This window comes from Pelodiscus sinensis, chromosome 8 (genome assembly GCF_052426305.1).
Source record: "Pelodiscus sinensis isolate ZL-2025 chromosome 8, ASM5242630v1, whole genome shotgun sequence".
NCBI lineage: Eukaryota > Metazoa > Chordata > Testudines > Trionychidae > Pelodiscus > Pelodiscus sinensis.
Window position 1 is genome coordinate 11,198,977 of NC_143059.1, and position 16,984 is coordinate 11,215,960.

Below are 16,984 nucleotides of genomic sequence, written 5' to 3' on the forward strand. Positions count from 1 at the left end.
GTCTCCCAAGTTGTTTGGGAAACAGGTTTTGCAATGTAAAATGTTTGCCTGGATCGCATTTATTATCTTCAGTAGTAGAAAGCAGAACTATTTAATTCACCTAACTCATTTCTTTTTCCTGAGGAAAAAGCTCTAGAAGCCAACATTTCTGCTCTGAAATATTTGAACTGTTTTCCTAATTGTTTCATTGCCTCAAAGTCTCTAACATGCTAATCAACAGTGTCCTGTAGAACTGAACGTCTGAGGAGTTTTTTTATACAGCATAGTTATGAACTCCTGCCTCAGGGCTTGAACGTTCCTCCTTGGTAGAGGTAAAAAGGAAACTTTCCCAGGCAAGTTTTATCGGTATTTAATACAAGCTTTGATTTAAATATATTTCTGTCATTAGGTGTGATGATAGCCTTGCAAGCATAAACCAACCGTTGGCCTTCTGTTACTTGTGTGTTTGTCACAAGATACTTGTTTTAAGCACATGGAATTCATGTTTTTACCTGCTGTGTTTATAGGCCATTTTTTGTAAGCATATATAGTTCCCAGATATATACTTACTTTACACCAATTCCATGTACCATCTGGCTAGGTGATGCATTCTCTTGTAGCTGACTAGATTGTTTCTCATTACTTACTTTGCCTCCCAATTAATGGCTGTTCTCTGACACTTTGATACGTTTGCTCCTTTTGCTGCCAACAGTCATACCACTTATTTAAATATATAGCACAGCTTATTTTGACTTGAGACACTAACTGCAGTCAAATGCCAAACTTCTGTAGCCAGCAGCCACATGGCTCCATGTAGAAGAATAGGACCGGCTCTCAGAATTAGACGCACCTGATGCATTCTTGTCATCTCCTTCCTGCTTTTAGGTGTTTGTGGCTTGCGTCTCTTGCCCCTTGCCGCTTTTGGCTTGCTTTGGATTTTAATTTTTCACATTTTTGTGATCTTAAGAGTTAAAGGTTGACTTACGCAGTGCTTTGGGCACTATTCAACATACCATGCCAAATTAGCTGGGTTCCCATGGTGCAGCTGGTGAGCTCATTCAGGGTACCACAAGTTAGCAATTTAGACTGCATTGTGAATTATCATAATTTATGCAAGATCACCATATATTTTAGCTGGTAGCACATTAAGGACCGATACTCCTTCCTGATCATGTAATATCCGCGCTATAACAAATGCCACTGCTTTCCTGAGATTACAATGTTAACACTGTTACTTATTATTTGCTTAATGTTCATGCCCAGCTGAATATCTCCATTTTGCTAAGCAGACAGATACATGGAAAGACACAATCCCTGCTCCAGAGAGCTAAGCAGATTTCTAACTTAGTCCTTTCACTTACTTTTAGTGATTTCTTTTCACCACTCATATATGGCTATCTGATAGATCACTTGCACGTTTTTGTAGTTATAGTGGTGCTTTTTATTTATCTGGTTTTTGCCTTGATAGAATATATGAGCTCTAGTAGATGCAAAAAGAAAAGTACATCATCAAACAGGAACACAATTAAACCGATAAAAGTAATTTACTGATAAAATAGTTCTAGAACCAACTTCTGATCTATTTTAAACGGAATTTTCAATATATTTCAAGGCTCTATTTAGAATTTAGATTTAGTTTATTGAGCGTCTGGTGTTTATAGAAAAGTATAATCAAAACTCGTGTCCAGACTGCAACTGTGCACCACAGGAGTCTGGATTTCCTGGAAAACACCACGGAATAAGTAAAAATATTTTCTCCTTCCTCTGAAGCTTCAAGTTTGGTCACTTTTCCTCTCTCATAATAATTTCTCATCTCTTTGCCTGAATACCTTACCCTTAACTTAGGCACATATTCTCCATTTAAAAAGAGAGTTCATGTTCTTGTGTAGTGACTGATCTTTGTTTCTTTTGTTTGTTCCTCATCTTGGTGCTCAAAGGGCCAATTATTTTCTTTTTAAAAAATCACTTTGTTTGCTGTCTGCTGTCAAGGAACCATCTAGTTAGTTAAGATCTCTAACTTAGAATGCTTATTTTATTTCATCGTGTCATCTCTGGTTTTATTGTCTGTAGACCTGGGGGTTACAGTGGATGAGAAGCTAGATATGAGTCAACAGTGTGCCCTTGTAGCCAAGAAAGCTAATGGCATATTAGGTTGAATTAAGAGGAGCATTGCCAGCAGATCCAGAGATGTCATCATTCCCCTTTATTCGGCTTTGGTGAGGCCGCATCTGGAGTATTGTGTCCAGTTCTGGGCTCCCCACTACAAAAAGGATGTGGACGCATTGGAGAGGGTCCAGCGGAGGGCAACCAAAATGATTAGGGGGCTGGAGCATATGACTTATGAGGAGAGGCTGAGGGACTTGGGTCTGTTTAGTCTGCAGAAGTGAAGAGTGAGGGGGGATTTGATAGCAGCCTTCAACTTCCTGAAGGGAGGTTCCAAAGAGGATGGAGAGAGGCTGTTCTCAGTAGTGACAGATGGCAGAACAAGGAGCAATGGTCTCAAGTTGTGGTGGGAGAGGTCCAGGTTGGATATTAGGAAAAACTATTTCACTAGGAGGGTGATGAAGCACTGGAATGGGTTACCTAGGGAAGTAGTAGAGTCTCCATCCCTAGAGATGTTTAAGTCTCGGCTTGACAAAGCCCTGGCCGGGTTGATTTAGTTGGAATTGGTCCTGCCTAGAGCAGGGGGCTGGACTTGATGACCTTCTGAGGTCTCTTCCAGTTCTATGATTCTATGACCATATAATTCTTTCAGTCTTCTCTTACACCAAGTTCTTTGTACTTTTTTACACATTCATTTTATCTTATATGCAGTTCATCTTGGCTTAGCCATGTTGCATCCTTCTATCTTTTTTGATTCCTAGATTTTACCTAGTTGAATTTGCGCTACTGCCATTTTAATGCTTCTTTAAACATGTTCTACTTTTCTGTCTTAGTTTATTCCAGACTTTAATATCATGAGCTTATTCTGTATCTTTTGAAAGCTGTAAGCCCAGTCCTCTTGAGGTGCTGCCTTTTATGTATGCTTCAGTGAACTAGCCTTCTTCATTTTATATTGTTGATTGCTAGATTCTTTTTCTCAGCCTCTACTCTTTTTGAATATGCCTGACTACTTTCTAGGACTAAAACCAGAATAGCCTTTGATCTTTATTGGTGTTGATCAAAATGTGCAACTAAGACTGTGCATTCTACCATCGAAATCAAATGAAATTGGAGCGATGGCCACTTCAACCAGCTGATGACCTCGTTCCATGATTGTTCAAGATGTTACAAACAATTTAGTGAGGTCTGAGCACAGCCCTGAAAGGAGTTTGAATCTTTATTCCAGCTCTGATGTTGATTTAAGCAATATCCTTGTTTTGAAGGATGCTATGGTCAAATCTGCTTGTCATCAGGAACTAACACTGAAGTTCTAGTTTGAAGCATACTTACCCTCCAGCACAGTTCTCTTGCTTCTTTCCAAGGCCCCTTTGAAGAGCCCTCTCCTATATTCATGGCCAAGCTCTTGTTCTTTCCTAGCCCGCATGTCCGCTCTTCCCCAATGAGGGAGACAGTGTGGCTTCTATCAGCAGAAAGGTGCCCAAACACACTGTAGGCAGGAGCACCAAGCAGGTTTTTTCTCCCTGGTGCTGTGTACACTCTGGATTTCTCTTCATTCCGTCCTCGGAAAAATCTTCAGGTTGAACCTCTCTAACCTGGCACTCTCTGGTCTGGCAACATCAGTGGTTGGCATGATTTTAGTTATCCACATGTCCACTTATCATGGGTGTGGCCAAGTTTCCCGTGGTTCCATAAAATTTGTTTACAGCCACCTGTCCTGGCTCTCAGTGTTCGGTGCTGTTATTTAGCTCCAATGTATCCCTAAATGGCATCTAAGAGACTAGTAAGAAGTGGAAGTGTTGGTAATGCTGCTAGGTCCGGTAAATTCTCTGGTTCAACACCGGTCAGGTCCCAAGAGTGCTGGACTAGAGAGGTTCAACCTGTAATCCCTACAGCACATCCATTTAGCCATTTTGCTAAGGGATAATCTGGCAGCCTCAGTTTCTCCCTTTGTAAAATCAAGCTGACGCACGCTTTACAAATTAGGTGCAGCATAGCAAGCATTCATCGGGTGAATTATAGATGAAAAGTGCTTTATGTACATATGTATCTGTTGGACTACAAGCTCTTTGACAGAGAAGCACTGTACAGTCCTTTGTTTGAAAAGTACCTAATTTGGGACACTGCTGCAGCATAAATATTACACAAATAATGAACAAGAGATGCTGAGTGTTAGCAGAATTGAATACTTGCCTCTTAATCCTGATATCATTCCTAATTTGAAAGTAGTTCACATTGTTATGGATTTTAATATCAACCGCCCCAATTAAGATTCTGTTCCCACTATGATGAGTGATGTACAAAAGTTTAGGTGGGTGCTGTCCCTACATTGCTGAAGTGTTGATCATCTGAAAAAGGAGTTAGTCAGTCACCTTATTGGCCTCAGTATCTTCCATATCAATTATCTCTTGTTTACAAATCAGTCCTTCAATGTCGCACAGGAATCTGAAATCAAGATGTTCTTTCTGCTGCTTCTGTCATTCTTACTTTTGATTTTGCAGCTGGAACTTAGTCGATCATTTTGTTGCTAAAGCAGGAGCGAGCACAAAATTCATCTTGTTCTTCTGTGATGGTTTTGATTCTACACAGCTTTTGTCAGTGTAGTAACTCGGACTCAGGGCAAATAGATATGTTGTGCAAGGAGGTAATTTTCATACTAGTCTTCTAGCCGCTGCAACTCTTAAACCACAATGCCTGGACTATAATAGCAGTTTTTCTCATTTTATTTCTCAGTCTTTGGATGGCACACACGTGAACTTCAGCTGGTATCTGCATTAAGCCTATTCCACCCACATGGACTGCAGATGCATGTTCCTGATGCCCTCACCAAAAAGAATAAGAGGAGTAATTCTATTGGGCAACACTTGCCCTGGGTCAATCACGAGAGATTTGAAGCGGCTTCTCCCACTTTGTTTTGCACCTGTCTGCAGTATGCAGCTTCTAGGCATTATTCCAGACATTTGGGAGCACCACACTTCATGTTCCTGGGATAGGTGTGTTTTTGTTGTAAAAGATGAGCGCAGAATGTGGTCCGTGCCTTTAAGATCTCAATGGCTGCATTTTGGCGGATGTAATATTTACTACTAGCTGCTATTCCATGCGCAAGATGAATGTTTCAGTACAGGACGTTATCTCAACTAAGCCTAATCAGTTCTGCTTTAAAACTGTGGAGGGGAGAGAGTTAGATGGTGCCGGGGATTCCTGAGGTAGGGCCCATACCACCAGGTAGGAATGACTGTCCCTGCCCTTTCTAATGAGTTGTCAAAACAAAATGCAGACCTGAAAGTTGGGGGAAGTTCTTGAATTTCGTATTATTTTAACAGTTTTAGTTACACATTCTTTATTCACCTTTCACGTCCCACCATCCCTGTAGTATCTATTTTACTTTCTCATTCTCTGTTTTCCTCTCTGCTCTTTAGGGCTCTCCATTTCTTTCTGCGGTGTCACTCCTTTCAAAGCTGGCTCTAAGCCTTGGAAGCATTTTTCACTTCCTGACATCCTTTTATAAAACTCAGTTCTTCCAGGAAACTTTACATTAGACTCCTTGGAAATTCCTTATCCAAGCCATCTTCTTTTGAATTATTGTCCCATGTATTGTGTTTGTGTCACGTTCCAAAAAATAGGGACTTCGTCTTTTGTATTTGCAAAGGGCTATGTATGGTCACAACCGCCCATAGACAGTGGATAACTTCACTGGAGTGCTATCTCAAAACACTTGTGAAAATCTGTATTTCTCCACTTTCACAGAACTCTTACCCTCCGCTCTCTTTCTCCAACCCCAGTTGAGTCATTTTCCCATAACCTATATGACCTTCCCATTAAAGTTTTGACAAGATTACAGTTTTCTCCAATGCGTAGAATAGAAATGTCTTTTTGCACCATGATGTCCGACTGTATCTTTCATAGAAGGAACGACACTGTAGGCATTTTACAGAGGTCAGAGTTTGTCCTGCTACTGTATTAAGCCAATAGCAGAACTTCCACTGACTTCACTAAGAGCGGGATCAAATCCAGAATTGTGCTGATCAAGAAGAAACTGGAACTGTTATTCACAATCTTATGTTCTTGGATAGCATCCTCCAAATTGTCATGTAACACTCAGTATTCTGATGTTCCCTCTGCTTCCTTTTCTCCAGATGCCACGGAATTGTCTAACAGATTTAGTTTCTGTTCTGATAAAATGATTAATGATGAGAGCTGTTGATTTTTTCCACAGAATATGATATCAGAAAAGGTTTGTTTGTATTTAAAAAACAAACAACTAAAACAAACACACACACACATAGCAATCGCTCTGTAGAAATAACAGAACTGAAGCCTTAGGAAAATGCTTTTTTCCCTTCCCCTCGACTCTCCCTGCCCCATCCTGCCCACCCGATTTTGCTTCCAAAGATCAAAATCTACCCATGATAATAACTTGTAACTAGTAGTCTTGGATAAGCAAAACACCTTTTTCATTCTCTATGGGTATGTCTACACTAGCCCCCTAGTTCGAACTAGGGAGTCTAATGAAGGTGAACAAAATTGCCAATGAAGCACGGGATTAAAATATCCCGCGCTTGATTAGCATATTCCCGGCCACTCGCCATTTTGGAAACTGACTAGCCCGAAGTAAGTGCCCGCGTCTACACTCAGACTCTTTCAAATTTCTGTGTTTTCCTAATCCTGATTCTGAAATATTCACAGGCATATGGGGGAAGATCCACGCTGCAGTTCAGTGCAAGACTGCCAAACTGTTTTACTGTGTGGCCTTCGTTCTGTGCTGTCTTGTATGTACTTGCTCTCTTATGCCACCACCCCCTTCCTTCATCTGCATCTCGCAGGCCCATTCACCCTTTCAGTGGTTGAGATATTATGTCAATTAAAGGGGAGGGAGGGTTAACAGAACTGCCTGGGGAATTGATTCTCGCCCACCTTGCTGAGAGGTCTATGTGCACAGCAGAACATGATATTATTGTATACAATATCCAGTTCAGATCCAACTCCGCAGCTTCCTAAGGAAGAGCTGGACTGGAAAATAAATAAATAACGGGACTTCTTTGCAGACTAGGGGGAGTGAATGGACTGGAGCTAAATTTGGAACACTAAAGGTTGGTCTCCAGATGCATGCTGTGCTACACATACATAATATCCTTAGCCGGCTTTTCCACGTGAGACTGTTGAATCCAGTGCAGCTGTTATTTATAGATGGTAGGGGTAGTGATGGCAGCCTTTTAGCACTGTGCAGGACTGAAATTACAGTATTCTTCTGTAGTGATTCAGGGCTGGGTGCTCTCCACAAGAATTCAGATCGATGGCTCGTTTTGTAAATGTTCCAATTATGAGATGATTGCCGAATAGCCTTTCCCCCCCCCCCCTTTTTAATAACGGATATTGTAAAACATTAGAACAGGATGTGATTGTTGCTGGCTTCTTCTCTGGACGTGCATAGCAACATTTAATCACTTGGCCCTTGAATAAACTCATTCTTTTCTCTTCTGTTTCCCTATACAACATGTTATAACTCAGGAAAAACCAAATCAGTGTTCTACTGAAGACAAAGACCAACTTTTTCAAATCAGGCTGTCAGAAATTAGGCTCCCAAATCATAACTGTCTGATATTTCAAGGGGCTGAGTATCTGGAGCTTCCAATGATTTCACCCAGCTTTGTGCATGCTCAGTTAGTACCCCTGAAAATCCGGAAGTTTTTGGGTGCTTATTTTAGGGCCCAGATTTGAAAATATAGGCCAAAATAGAAATTATCAGTTTATTTTTAGGGCTATCAATTAATCACAGCCAACTCACACAATTAACTCAAAAATTAATTGTGATTTAAAAAATTAATAGTAATTTTAATTGCACAGTTAAACAATAGAATACCAATTAAATTTTGTTAAACATTTTGGATATTTTCCTACATTTTCAAATATATTAATTTTAGTCCCAATGCAAAATACAAAATGTACACTGCTCACTTTACATTATTATTTATAATTACAAGTATTTGCACTATAAAAATAATAAATGAAAGAAATAGTATTTTTCAATTCACCTCACCTTTGCAACTTACGAAATGTAGATTTTTTTTGTTATATAATTACATTAAAAACAAAATCTTTTAAAGCTTTAGATCCTACAAGTCCACTCAGTCCTACTCTTTGTTCAGCCACGTGCTAAGGCATACAAGTTTGTTTACCTTAATGGGAAATAATGCTGCCCACTTCTTATTTACAATATTACCAGAAAGTGAGAACAGTGTTCACATAGGACTTTTGTGGCCGGCATTGCAAGGTATTCATGTGCCAGATATGCTAAGTGCTCATATGACCCTTCATGCTTCAGCCACCATTCCAGAGGGCATGCTTCCATGTTAAAAAAAAATGTTAATTAAATTTGTGACTGAATTCCTTGGGGGCCCAAATCGACTGGTGGGGAGTGGGACTGACCCGGCCATATGCAGATTTCGGGGTGCTGCCCCTCTTCCCCCCCCCCCAGGGATTCTATTGTGCCCCCCCACACACACACCCTCGAGTAGTTGTGAACTGGCTGACTGGTAGACACACTCATGCAGCCTGAGCACATTTACCAGCCAGGCAGTTCGAAACTACAAACTGATACATCTAGTAATAATAAAACTTACCTAATGTTATATGTCTGGTATTTTCTCAGTTTGTTTTTTATGTGTTTATATTTTTGAGCTGCAAAAAACAGTACTGAAAAAAAAAAGGGTTCCAACTAAAGTAAAAAGTTTGGGAAACCCTGGTCTAACCAGCTTTCTGTCTGTCTTTTACTCCATTTATCCAATCCATATTCCTTAACTTGCTGGCAAGAATATTGTGGGTGACCGTATCAAAAGCTTTTCTAAGACTGGCACTGGGGGCTGTGGGAGGACCAGAAACAACTTATTTGAATATTCATCATTTGATTAATGAATATGCAAATATGCAAATGAATGTTACCAGTTCTCCAAAAGTTTGTGAATGGATTTACTGGTCCTCGCGTCAAAAAGCTTGGGAACCCCTGGTTTACAGTGCAAATATTTATAATAAAAAATATAAATGGCCTGATGAAATGCATGCTAGAATACACAAGGGCTGTGTCTAGACTGGCCAGTTTTTCTGGAAAATCAGCCGCTTTTCCGGAAAAACTTGCCAGCTGTCTACACTGGCCGCTTGAATTTCTGCAAAAGCACCGACTTCCTACTGTAAGAAATCAGTGCTTCTTGCGGAAATACTATGCTGCTCCCGTTCGGGCAAAAGTACCTTTTGCGAAAGCTTTTGCGCAAAAGGGCCAGTGTAGACAACTCACATTTGTTCTGCGCAAAAAAGCCCCGATGGCTAAAATGGCGATCGGGGCTTTTTTGCGCAAAAGCGCATCTAGATTGGCACGGACACTTTTCCGCAAAAAGTGCTTTCCGGAAAATCATGCCAGTCTAGACGTAGCCACGGAGTAACTACAACTGGGCTCAAAAAGGAATAAAAGAAGTTTATGGAGGATAGGTCCATCAACTGGTGTAAACTAATATGGTCAGGGGCATAACCCCTTGTTCTCAGTGTCCCTAAACCTCTGACTGCCAGAAGCTGGGACTGGACCACAGAGGACCGATTATGCTATAATTGCCCTGTTTGATTCATTCTCTCTGGCACTGGCCACTGTCAAAAACCAGATACTGAACTATATTGACCATTGGTCTGACCCAGCATGACCATTTTTATCCTAAGACTTGTACATAAGCAGTTCACCAATAGACATTTCCCACATATAGGAGGATGTAGATCTGACTCACCAGGCAAACAAATGTGAAGATTCTAATTTGGGGTGAAAGACTTGAAGTTCTTTTTAGCTAGAGAGGGAGAGAAAAAAAAAAGCTTTTATCCATATGCAAATACTGAGAGATTCTTGCCTTGGTGATTAATGATACTCTCATTTAGCCATTTTAGTTTCTATTCTTGCAGAGAGAAACTCCTGACTTTGGCTGATCTTTAGGTCCTCAGACAAAGTGTCTCAGTGGATATATGCCATTTTCTTCTTCTCTTCCTAGGTGGGTCCTATTTTAGTAATAAACAGAAGCGAATAGCTTTTCTTGTTTTTAAGGGCCAGAAGGAATTGGCAGTTATCAGTCAGTTGAGTCATATTTCTTCCATATATCTGTTACACATGTTCTGCATCACTCTTAGCTACCTTGCATTATTAGGATTATGATGAACTTCAAATGTTTTATAGTCTTCTACAGTTAGATGCTTTTATTTTTTAAAGTGAAAGACAAGGGGGAAGGTAGGATGTGGTGGTTAAATCAGGCGTTCACAGTGGATTGGGTGGACGGTCTTAGATCAGGCAGACCCATCTCTGTGTTCCCAAAAAACACCTCGATAGCTAACAGATTTCAAGACTGATTATTTTTAACAGTTTCAGTTTTAGTAATTAGTATTTTCTATAGCTGTATATTAATAAACTTGTTTACAGAGATGGTAAACGTGCAAAATTCAAGTTACAATGAGCTATAAGCAAAACTCAGCAGCTAAAATTCCTAAAATAGCTTTTTAGCCTTCTTGGCAGCATAGTGTTAACGTAGGAAATACATTTGTGCCATAAATTTTCGCTGCATGGTTTTCAAGTATTTTTCTCTCTCTTTGAAAGCATGTACAGATGTTTTATGGTTGTTGTATGAAAATGTTCCAGGGCCAGTACTGAAAATATGGGGTTAGAAAACTAACCTTGATGTGGATGGTGTGGTTTTTTTCCCTTCCACTGAGAGGAGGAACTGTGGTTTCCTAGGAATCTGGACTCATGGTTTCTCCTCTTGTTTCTGCCGCTGACAATGTGACCTTCAGGAATTCCCCTCTTCTATCTATGATGTAGTTTCTCCATCTTTAAAATTTAATCACCCAGTGTTTGTTGGATGGCTTATTTACTTTTTTTTCTAAGGCACTACTTATTTCATAACTGAAATATTACAGATTTTAAGTAAAATTATTATTCTGGAAAAACAGAAGACAAGCAAGAATTCAAACCAAATTTAAAGTTCGCTCAAATGCAAAATCTTTGTTTTGAATAGCTATGTATCATAGCGTGACGGAGCATAGGTTCACCATATGCTGAACAATAAGTATCTAAACTTCCTTTCCTGACACTTGTTAGCATAAACAGAAATGTTTCTTATGTAGCTCAGAAGCTGTTTTTGTGGTACTTGGCTAGCTCAGAGGATTGCTAAAGAGAAACACCTTTAGGTCACTGGTTTGAACCTAGCTAGGTTTCTTAAGTGAGCGAAAGTAATTTCCAGACCATAGTGGCAAGTAGAAGGAAAAGGTCTTTAATCAACGAATTGAGTTATTTGGGACCACAGACTTGCCCCCCTTCTTCAGTTCCCCAGAACCTGCCACCTTTTCAAGGAGAGAGAGAACACTGAACAATTTTGCTGTATTCCAAAAGCATGACTGAACAGGACCATCAGACGTCAATCTATGTTTGGCATGTGACAGTTAAATATTGATTTAAAATTAATTTAACATTCTTATAGATAACTATAAGGACATAAGAACAGCTATACTAGGTCAGACCAAAGGTCCATCCAGCCTGGTATCCTGTCTTCTGACAGTGGCCAATGGTAGGTGCCCCAGAGGGAATGAATAAAACAGGTAACCATCAAGTGATCCCTCTCCTGTGGCCCATTCCTACCCATCCTAGCTAATAGCAATTGATGGACCTATCCTCCATGAATTTATCTAGTTCTTTTTTGAACCCTGTTAAAAGTCCTGTTCTTCACAATATCATCTGGCAAGGAGTTCCACAGGGTGACTCTGCATTGCGTGAAGAAATACTTTCTTTTGTTTGTTTTAAACCTGCTACATGTTCATTTCATTTGGTGACACCCCCTTGCTCTTGTGTTATGGGAGCAAGTAAATAATTTTCCTTATCTATTTTCTCCACACCAGGCATGATTTAATAGACCTCTATCATACCGTCCCTTAGGCTAGGTCTAGACTACACTCTTTGATCGGAAAAAGCTTTTTCTTTCGGCAGAGCCCTTATTCTTTCCGCAAAAAAAGCGGAAGATCAAACACGTTTCCTGGACGCAGCAGAGTTTTTCCAGGATACCGACCACCAATCTAGACGTACCCCGTGTCTCCTCTCATCTTAGCTGAAAAGTCCCAGTTTTATTAAACTCTCCTCATATGGCACCCCTTCTAAGCCCTAATCATTTTGTTGCCCTTTTCTGAACTTTTTCCAATGCCAAGATACCGTTTTTGAAATGAGGTGACCAAGTCTGCACACAGTATTCAAGAGGTGGGCATACTATGATTTTATAGAGAGGCAATAAGCTATCTCTATCCCTTTTTTAATTATTCCCAATATGCTGTTTCTTTTTTGGCTGCTGCTGCTCATTGAGTGGATTTTCCAAAGAACTATCCACAGTGACTCCAAGATCTCCCTCTTGAATGGTAATTTAGTCCCCGTCATTTTGGACATATAGTTGGGATTATGTTTTCCAATGTGCAATATTTTGCATTTATCGGCATTAAAATTTGTCTGCCATTTTGTTGCCCAGTCACCTTGTTTTGTGAGATCCTGTTGAAGCTCTTCACAGTCTGCTTTGGACTTAATTATCTTGAGCAGTTTAATGTCATCTGCAAATTTTGCCATCTCACTGTTTATCCCATTCTCCACATTATTTATGAATATGTTGAATAGGGTTGGTTCTAGTACAGACCTCTGTGGGATACTGCTAGTAACCTCTCTCCGTTCTGAAAACTGACCATTTATTCCTGTCCTATGTTTCCGATCTTTAAATTAATTATTTATCCATGAGAGGACCTTCCGTCTTGTATGTGACAGTATCTTCAGAATCCTCTTTGTCCTTTGTGAGGATAGAAATGAAATAAATAGCCAGCACAATATTCTTTCTCCCCCAGTGCCACAAATAATCTGTCAGGGTGATTTGTCAAAAGGACTGTTGCAGACTCTGCTTGTGTAGAAGACTGTACAGCATCCCCTAAAAAGTCTAAAAATCCTGCATCCAGAACATGTGGAATTGCCTTTAAAAACTACATTTCATGTATTGGTGTTGATCTATGAAAGGTGCTGGATTCTCTTGCTCCCACCACAAAAGCCCTAGCATCTTAATCCATTTCTTGCTTAGATTAAAAAAACAAAACAAACTGGGGGTAGTGCTCAACAGATATTCCTTCACAATTTTCATTGCATGGAGCAAAAAATACGAGTCTGCCAAGCTGCCTATTGAACTATCTGCCGCAGCTTAACTGCAGCAAGAAAACAGTAATCCTATTGTGCTCCCACAGCAGTCTCCTGGGAAGCAGAAGGCATTGAAATTACTGAGCAGTTGTCTTGTCCCTTCCTCACCTGCCTTTGTAGCTGTAAATATAGTGTCTGCCTATAAATAACAGTTTGCTGCACCTTTAAGCACGTTCCTTAACAAGAGGAGGTGATTTACTGAAGTGATAAGCTGTAACTAATACTAGGGTATCATAATAGGTAAATAGATTAGCACAGTGCTTCCCTGTATTTTGCTTTCTAGGGAGTCCACAGCCTCATTCATTCATTGTAGATGCTCACTACAGCACTTTGCAATACATCCAGTTAAATCAGTTCCAGGATTGCAGCTATTAATGGTTGTGTGTATAAAGCTAATGAAATGCATTATTGAATCTATCGGGTAACATTGATTGTTTAGGATCTCTGCCTTTCTCCTGCAACACCTCTCCCCAATAAAAGGATTGTCATGAGTAGAGTCCATGATCAGGTATTTTGAAAGGCATCATCATTTTGGTTTTGGGGGAATTGAAAGATCAGAAGTGTGATTGGATCGTTTGCAGCCAGGTGTATAAAAACTGAATATGTAGTCTAGGCTTCGTCCATGGATTCCCCGGCTTGGTACTTTTATGTTCTTAAGAATCTGGCTTTTTCTGGAGCCTGGATCTTTAATTAGCCTAATCATTATTTTTTGTTCTGCCCCTCATGGCAGGTGATGATGTATACGTCAGTCCTGAGCATCCCTGGTCTGTGTAACAGGTGATTGCTCTGGGCTGAGCCAGGACCGCCAAACTCATTCGTCTAATCAAATTGCACAGGTCTTTTGACCTTTGATCGCTGATATGGAGGCATGAATTTTACCCAGGAGCCCTTCCTGTTGTGCTAGTCCTCAAATAATTTCTCTGTCCTTTCCAAACAAGCTGCTTCCTTTTTCCATTTCTCCTGCACCACCTAGTGACTGGTTAGGCATGGGATGGTCTTGTATAATGAATTCCCTTTTTTGGTCAAGCCAGCACATACATAGCACTTGCAATGATTGTACTACATCCTGGGGTCCACATTGCACCTTCTAAGATCAAAGCTATCAGTATTTTATTAAAATACTTTTGAAAAACATGTTTTTAATTTCAAGACAATGATTGATCACTTATCATTATGAAGTACTTTGATCAAACACACTGCAGCAGGTTTGGTGGAAAGTGTTACAGTGTGTGGGCAACACATCAGTATAATGGGGACCTTACAAGATAAAGAGCAAATCTAAGGAGTGTTGCCAACTCTCAAGCTTTTTTTTATCGTAAGCCTTCAGATATTTTGTTTTTTTCTTTAAAGCCCCAGACTCTATACCAAGGGTGGACAAAATATGGCCCACAGTTTTGATCCAGGCTGCCAAGCCACCAGATCTGGCCTATGGCCTTGGCTGCTTTGTCCCCACATGCCATTCTAAGCAATCAGCTGTGTGGGCCATGTGCCTCTCAGTGCTGCCGTGAGTGGAGAAGAAGAGGCTTTGAACGCTGCCCCACCCCCAGCATAATCTCTCAGCTCCTATTGGCTGGAAACGGACCATTGGGAACTGCCTTTTTGCAGTGCTTAAAGTACTCCTCACCCCAGGTCTCGCAACGCTCCAAGCAGCACATGGTCCCCAGTGCTCTGAGCAGCATGAGGGGTCGTGAAAGGCAAGGAGCCTGTGTGAGGGGCCTGCTGGTGGCTAGGAGCTGCTTAGGTAAGCATCTCCCAGCCAGAGTCTGCCTCTTGGCACTCTAGCCCCTCCTTCTGCACTCCTATCCCACATAACCCAAACTCTGCTCCCCTTCCTGCACCCATTCCCCACTTAACCCAAATCCTCTATACCCCTGCTCCTCACCCAAACTGCCTCCCCACAGCCCCTCTTGCATGCTAGTTCCTTACCCCGAGTCCCCTTGTGTGGCCTTGACCCCTTATCAATTCTTGGAGTGGCCCCTCATCAAACATTATTGCCCATCCCTGCTCCAGACTCAAGTGATTACACAAAAATCTCAGTGTTTTAATAAGTTTGTAGCCCAAATGGCTGGAGAGAGAGAGAGAAGCTTGAAAATATTGTTCAAGTGTCTCCTAAAAGTCAGAAGGAAATTGAAAAGAACACAATATGAGTGTGTGTGTGTGTGTGTGTGTGTGTGTGTGTGTGTGTGTGTGTATTTATTTAATATTTTTAAATCATTCTGCATCCTTTTTAGAAGCTTGACTCATTTAAATATGAGGACTTGGTAATACTGGATCTTAAACATGCTGTACATTATTATATAATGAAAGTGACAGGATGTGATTTTGGAGTTGAGAGGATATCGATCAAACTCTCCTTAACTATGCACATGAGATGACATCACTTGACACTAAATGTGTAAACCCCTCGGAAGAAAGAAAGACAGTTGGGCTAGATTGCAGGAGCTGACACACTGAAATTACCTTTCCTAACTTTCAAATATGTACTTTTCTCACTTTTTCAATAACTCCTTGGTTGTTTGTCAGTGAAACCACTCCCTTCCCCCCCCCCCTCCTTTTTTTTAACTGATTCTATTTTTACAAACACACAGACATGTGGCACTGGGGTTTGGTATTGGTTTCTTCATGGGATCCAATTTAGCAAGCTCACATTAATTTGTTTTAACAAAAATACTGAAATCCTTAAAATAAAATAATCGTGTGATGAATGACACCGGTTTTACAAAAGAAAAATAGGTCAAATATTGTGCCAATCAAGTGTGAAGCAAAAGAAATGGGGAATACACTAAAATTGTCAGCCAGTCGTTAACTTCTTTGGTACAAACTGGCAAAGCCTCTGTGACTATTGGGGGGGGAATAACAATTCTATATACTTGATATCTGGGTTGGGGAGAGAGGTATGGAGGAACAAAGAATTTCTTTTCTATCCTTGCAAAAGTTGACTTATTTACACAAGCAGGCTGCATTTATTATATTCAAGGGGCATTGTGACAGTGCGGCACAGGAACACAATTTAATTGCAGCAGAAAGAGGCTGTGAGAGACGCTGCGGATGGTCCATCTGCAAAGTCTGCTCTTGTATTACAAGGAGGAGGGGTTAGAGGGTGGGGGGAGTGAAAAAGCAGCTGCTGTCTGTTCTCTGAGAGGGAGAGGCTGACTGTTGGCACCATCTGTAGCTGTCCTTTGTGCTTGCTGCTTTATCTGTTCATTATAGTGATACTGAATTTCTCGTGCTTCGCGTTTAAATGAGTTGAGATGTGCCTAATACAGTCAGCATAAAAAGCAGAACCGAAGTACACTAAAGATGAATAGTGTAATCTGTAAATTCATATTCGGCTTCCTTGAATAGACACAGGAAGTAATGCTCTTCAGAACCCAGCTGTAGCAGTGGCTTGTGTAGCACATTTCATCTCACCATGTTAAGTGCAAACCAGTATGGGGGCTGGTGGAGGGTTGCAGCATTTCAGACAGGCAATAGCAGAAATACTGAGGGCATAGCTATGCTGCAGTATAAGCTCAGGATTTGAACTCAGGCTCAAGCCCCTTCAGTTTGCACACAAATTGCACTAACCCAGTGCTCAGACCCCTGTTTGAAGGACCCAGTGGTGTTGGAGGGACTTACCTGGGTTCAAGACCAAGTGTTTTGTAGACATAAGCCTACGGGACTCACAATCTGGAA

At 40.7% G+C, this 16,984-nt stretch overlaps 1 protein-coding gene and 1 long non-coding RNA gene across 23 annotated transcripts in view; one reads left to right on the forward strand and one right to left on the reverse strand.

Annotated features, from left to right (window-relative positions):
• Nucleotides 1-16,984, forward strand: part of ZMIZ1 (zinc finger MIZ-type containing 1) — a 486,957-nt gene that overhangs the window by 397,729 nt on the left and 72,244 nt on the right. The window lies entirely within an intron of this gene.
• LOC112544318 (uncharacterized) overlaps nucleotides 1-16,984 on the reverse strand; it is a 120,669-nt gene that overhangs the window by 9,645 nt on the left and 94,040 nt on the right. The window contains exon 4 of the long non-coding RNA XR_012905554.2: nucleotides 9,846-9,902. This is a non-coding gene — a long non-coding RNA (uncharacterized LOC112544318). The remainder of the gene's footprint in view (nucleotides 1-9,845; nucleotides 9,903-16,984) is intronic.